Source organism: Leptonychotes weddellii, chromosome 8 (genome assembly GCF_054177405.1).
Source record: "Leptonychotes weddellii isolate Sample4059 chromosome 8, ASM5417740v2, whole genome shotgun sequence".
Classification (NCBI taxonomy): domain Eukaryota; kingdom Metazoa; phylum Chordata; class Mammalia; order Carnivora; family Phocidae; genus Leptonychotes; species Leptonychotes weddellii.
Genome location: NC_138376.1, coordinates 23,615,546 through 23,622,324, shown reverse-complemented (window position 1 = coordinate 23,622,324; position 6,779 = coordinate 23,615,546).

Here is a 6,779-nt window from a genome sequence, read left to right as displayed (position 1 = left end):
TATGGTGAGTGCTGTGAATTGTGTAAGATTGTTGAATCACAGACCTGTACCTCTGAAACAAATAATACATTATATGTTTAAAAAAAAGAAGAAGATAGTAGGAAGGGTAAAATGAAGGGGGGGAAATCGGAGGGGGAGGCAAACCATGAGATACTATGGACTCTGAGAAACAAACTGAGGGTTCTAGAGGGGTAGGGGGTGGGGGGATGGGTTAGCCTGGTGATGGGTATTAAAGAGGGCACGTATTGAATGGAGCACTGGCTGTTATATGCAAACAATGAATCATGGAACACTACATCAAAAACTAATGATGTAATGTATGGTGATTAACATAACATAATAAAATTTTTTAAAAATGCCCAGTTTAGATCTTAAAAGTTCTTATCACAAGGAAAAAAAAATTTGTAACTATGGAGGTGACGGATGTTAACTAAACTTATTGTGGTAATCATTTTATAACATATACATATATCACTAGGTTGTACACCTTAAACTTACACAATGCTGTATGTCAATTATACCTCAACAAAACTGGGCAGGGGGGAATCAAGTCTTATACCTTAAATATGTACAATTTTTGTCAGTTTTACCTCAATAAAGACAGAAAAAAGAATGAGTAGAAGTCATATTATGTGTAGGAAAAAAGCAAGAAATTGAGTTTAGAGATAACAAAGCTGAATAAGAAGTGCAAAGATATTGGGAAGTAAACAATTTATGTAAAATCAGACAGTGTGGCTCCTACCCCAATTAAAGATTTCCTGGGTTAGAACTGCACTAAAAATGCAATTTACCATTGCCCACAAATATCTCCCACCCAAGGTTATAACTGGCATATCTGAGAAATTAATACAGAGAGCTGATGAAAGAGAAAAAGCATAGAATTTAAAACAGGATCCAAAGGGATAAAAAGTTAAACTGAAAAATTGATCAGAACACTCAGTTTTACATTTAATGAAATTTCATTACCCCCCTTTTAAAACACTTAAGAATAGGAAAAACAACCATTGTCACTACTCTGTACCTGGGAGGTCCCAATTAGGTTTTGAAGAAATAGAAGCCTGTTTTTCTAGTGTTTGAGAACTAAAGATGCTCTCATCTATCATCATCCAGAATCTTGAGCATCTGCCAAGGCAGGGAAGTAAAATCTAAGAGATACCACACTACAGATTATATACATTGTAACCCAGCTCTCAAAAATATTTTATTTAAATCTTCATTAAATTTCTCTGCAAAAATTAAAAACTCATGTTATCAGTGTTAACTTCCTATGAATCTCTCCATATCTTAATTCATGTTTATATAAACATATATGCAAATGGAGTCAACCTACACACATTATTCTGCAATTTGATTTCTTCACCTAACATTGTATCATGTGCATCACTCCAGGTCAAAGGACATCATTCTAATGCATTATCATCACAGTAGAGTGGATGTATTACTACATACTCAACCAATTCCTTAACGATGGATATTTGGCTTGTTTCCAGCTTTTTGCCATTAGCTGAATGGTGCTATAATAAACATCTTTGTACATGATGAGGATTTTATTTCTCTAGGATAGATGTCCAAAAGTGAAACTGGCAAGTCAAGAGAAAAAGAAATATGTATTTTTAATGTTAATGAAAATATGTGATCTCTTTCCCCGAAATTTGTAATCAGTCACATTCTGACCAGGGATGTTTGAGTTCTATTTTCCCCACACTCTCATTGGTGCTACAAACAGTAGCTACTGAGAAAAACAGTAATGAGAAAAGTAGTAGCTAACTCTTTGGTCTGTGTAATGGGAAAAGTAATATCTAAGTCTGGCTTTGATTGCATTTCCCCAACACCTAGTGAGACTGAGCATTCCCTATAGGTTTCTTGGTCTTTTGGACTTACTCTTCTGTGAATTACTCATTTTCCATACTGGTGGTTTGTCCTTTTCTTATTCAATTCCAATTCAAGTAGGTGCTTTTTGTCTATTAATGTTTTTAACCTGCCATTTGTGTTGAAAAAAAAATGTTTTCTCAATCTACTTGTTCTTGCTAACACCCAATTCATTCATCCTGTCCCCTAAAATTATATCCTGAATCTGACCACTTCTCACTTCATCAGGTAATCCAAGCCTTCACCATAGCTCACCTGTACTGCCTCCAAAGAGAGCTTCTTGATCTCATTCCCCACTGTCAGCCCACTAAGTCAGAATCATACTTTTGTTCTCTCTAATTATTTTTTTTATTTTATTTTTAGAGAGAGCACACAAGCATAGTGGTTGGGGCAGAGGGGAGGGAGAGAGAATATCAAACAGGCCCAATGCCCAGTGCAGAGCCCAATTCAGGCTCGGTCTCACCACCCTGAGATCATGACCTAAGCTGAAACCAAGAGTCAGATGCTTAACCAACCGAGCCACCCAGGTGACCCAGAATCATACTTTTAGATCATGTTACTTCTCTGCTCAAGACCCTCCAAAGGTCTTCCAGTCATTTCAGTGTAAAAGTCCAAAGCTCTCAGGACCTCAAGGCCTCATAGTGTGCAGCTTCTGGCTTCTCCTCTAGCCTCATTTCCCACTCATTGCTGCATCCACACCATGGCTTCATTGTTCCTCAAGCCCACCAAGCATGTTCCCACTTCAGGGTCTGCCTGGAACACTCTCCCTGAAACATTTGCACAACTCACTTCCTCAATTCTTTAAGACGTCCACTAAAATAGAACTACCCTAACTAAAACAGTATTTCTCCATTCTCTATCCCTTTGTCCTGATTTATTTTTCTTCATACCATTTATCCTTACCTCACATTACATATTTATGACTTTCTGTTCCCATAGATGTAAACTCTCAGGACAGGAACTATGTTTTGTTCACTGCTGAATCTCTAGTGCTTAAAAAAGTATCTCACACATAGTAGATGCTAAAAAATTTTTGTTAAATGAAATGAAATAAAATAAATAAACGTATCTTTTACTATACAAAAATTTATTGCGTTTAGTCAAATGTGTCTACCTTAACCCTGATAGTTTCTAGGCTTTCAAATGTGTTTCCCCTACTACTTGTGGTCCACATTACTCATTTTTTTTCTAAAAATTTCCTCTTTCATACTTATTAAATCCATTTGTTTATGGTGTGAAATTGGTGTTTAGTTTTCTTCTCTTCCAGATGAAGATCAAATTTGTCAGCAGCATTTGTAAAATAAACTTTTTCCTACTAAATCATGCATTTTCAATGACAGTAATATTGTCCTCCAGGAAGCAAAAATTGGTTCTTGAGGGTCAAAAAATTGTATTCTATTAATGTATAAATCACAGATATTCATAAAGTACATAGGCAGATATATAGTATATTCATGAAATATATAAGCAAATATATAGTATATTTGTAATATGGAAATCTTATGAGGGGGATGATTAGAATAAAAATGTCTTAAGAAGTCTCCTTATGAGGCTATAATAAAAAATATATGTCAATGTCATACTGCTTTCATTACGCAAGCTGTAGGAAAGTTTGAATGTCTATGAGGCATGTCCTGATCTACTCTTCTTTTTTTTATTGTTTTCTTGGCTCTTTTAGACATACATTCTGCCATGTAAACTATATATATTTTTCAGTTCTCCATCTAATTTTCTTTGTTTTTTTTAAGTTCTTATTTAAATTCCAGTTAGTTTTCATACCTTGTAATATTAGTTTCAGATGTACAGTTTAGTCATTCAACAATTCTATACAACACTTGGTGCTCATCACAACAAGTGCATTTCTTAATCCCCATCAGCCTACTCCCACACCCACCTCCCCTCTGGTAACCATCAGTTTGTTCTCTATAGTTAAGAATGTTTCTTGGTGTGCCTTTTTAGAATCTTTTTAGAAAACTTTTTAAGTCACACACACACATACACACACACACCAGAAAACTTTTTAAGTCACACACACACATACACACACACACCAAAAAAGAAAAGGAAAGGAAAACTTGCATGCATTTTGTTTGGAATTGCATTGAATCTATAATTTATTTGGGGATAATTTACATCTTTATAATTGTGAGTCTTCCAATCCATTAAGATTTTTCTTTCCATGTAACAGTCTTTTTTAACTTTTCTGAGTATATTTTTATTGTATTTTATATTTATTGTTGTTGAAGTCTTGAATATTTTTCAATATCTTTATCCTAAAATTTAATAAACTTTGACATTATTGTAAATGATATCTTTTTAAAATTCCATTTAATTTTTTTGTTTTTAATGGATAAAATAAAATTGAATTTTTATATTGACTTTATATTCAGCAATTTGATGATTTAATCTATTATTCTTGTAGTTTATATTATTATGGATGTTCTATATTCACAACCAGGTCATATGCAAATACCAAGTTTCATTTCTTTTTTTGGAATGTCAGTGTTTAGCATTTTATTTCTTTTTATTGTCTTCCTGCAATAGCTAGGAACTCTATTTTGAATAGAAGTTGCAATTGCAAGCTTCATTTTCCTGTTACTTCAGAGGAAAAACTGTCAACACTTTCAGAACTATTGTATTTGCTGTAGGTATTCTAGCCTTGCTTCTCTTCTACTTTTTGTTTTCTAAGAGTTTTTATTATGAATAAATTTGATGCTTATCAAATGCATTTTTCTACCTCTATCGAGATGATCACATGATTATTCTTTATTCCATCATTATGATGAACTACAGCAGTTGAGCCTTTTGAGTGTTAAACTAATCTTGCATATCTGAAATAAACCAAACTTGGTCATGATATATATATATATATGTGAAGAGGAGGGCTGGACTTAGTTTACTAATAATTTGTTTAGGATTTTTTGCATTTTCATGAGAAATATTCACCTGTATCTTTCCTTTTGAAAAATGTCCTTATTGGGTTTTGGTATCAAGGATATGCTGGCTTCATAAAATGGATAGGAAATTATGTCTTTTCTATTACATGGAAGAGTTCTATCTTAAACATGTGGTAGATTCACTAATACGATCACCTGGGTATGGAGTATTTTCTATGAGATTTTTAATTAAGATCCAATTGCTTTAAATCTTGTAGGATTATTCAGATTTTGCATTTCTTCTTATATCATTTCTTTTTACCTTTTTCATCTTCCCTACTTTGTTTTCCATTTAATTAATTTCTGCTCTTATCTTTACTACTCCTTTACTCCTACTTGCTTTGGTTCCATTTGCTTTTTTTTTTTTTTTTTAGTTACTTGAGTTGAATGTTGGTATCATTGATTTTTAACAATTTTCTTTTCTAATATTTGCATTTAAAGTTCTAAATTTACTTTAAGGCTTTAACTGGATCCCACAAGTTTTGAAATATAGTATTTTCAATATCCCTCATTAAAAACATATCTATTTCCATTCTAGTTTCTGTTTAACCTATCAGTTATTTTTAAGATGTAGTTCTTAATTTCTGAATATATAGGAATTCTCTAATTATCTTTCTTTTTTATTAAATTCCAGCTTAATTCCACTGTGGAAAAATAAAACCTTTAATTTTACTTTTAATGTACTTGATAAAAAAGTGTATTTTTCTCTTGCTGGGTATAGTACCTTGTACATATAAAATAACAAGTTAATTATATTGTTCACATCATCTATATCAAACTATTTTTTTTCGTGCTTCATCTTTTACTGGGATGTAATCATCCATTCTGTTGCAGATTGTAGGTCAGTCAATTTATGCTTTATGTATTTTAAGGCAATGCGATTTCATGCATACAAATTTAGACTTGTATAATCTTCATGAACTGATTATCTTATCATTATGAAAGGATCATCTTTATATCTAGTAATGTTTTTTTACTTAAAGTTTACTTTGTAGGAAATTAATATATTTATTCCAGCTTCCTTTTGAATAGTGTTTGCATTGCTTCTTTTTGATTCTTTTACTTACAACTTTTCTATATTTTAATGTTTTGGATGTGTCCCTTGTAATACAGATGTGTTACTAATCTAATCTAATAATCATATTTTAAATGAAACACTTAATCTATTTAAACTCAATGTTATCGTAGATATACTTGGATTTAAATATATTCTACTACTTCTATTTTTGCTTTACACATCCTTTTCGACTTCTCTATTAGCTGGTTATGCATTACTTTACCATTCTTCTAATGAACACCTTAAAAGATACATGATGTGTCCCTTACTTGATCCGATTTTATACAAATTAGAATATTTACCTCTTCTACATAATGCAAGGACATTAAAACTTTTAACTTCATTAATTCCAACTTAAATCCTAATTTTGTTATGGATTTTAATTCTGTATAAACTTTAACTCTCACGAAATTTTGTTTCATAAGTCAATATTTATTTAGATAGACCCACATATTTACCTTCCCTGTATCTGCTAGCATATATACAGAGTAATAGTTTTCTTTCTGCCTGAAGAATACCTTTCAGTTTTTCCCTAGTGAACTATACGTGACAAGTTCCTCCTCTCCTTTTTTCTCAATCTGAAAATATCTTTATTTCACCTCCATTTTTGTAGAATATTGTTACTGGACACAGAATTCTTGATGGATAATTATTTTCCAAATTCATTTTTATAGAAATAACACCTAGCACTGGGTGTAATATACAACTAATGAATCATTGAACACTACATCAAAAACTAATGATGTCCTGGGGGGCGGAGCAAGATGGCGGAGGAGTAGGAGACCTGGATTTCGTCTCCTCTCAGGAATTCAGCTGGATAGGGATCAAACCATTCTGAACACCTACAAACTCAACAGAAGACTGAAGAAAAGAAGAGCAACAACTCTCTCATCAGAAAAGCGACCACTTTCTGGAAG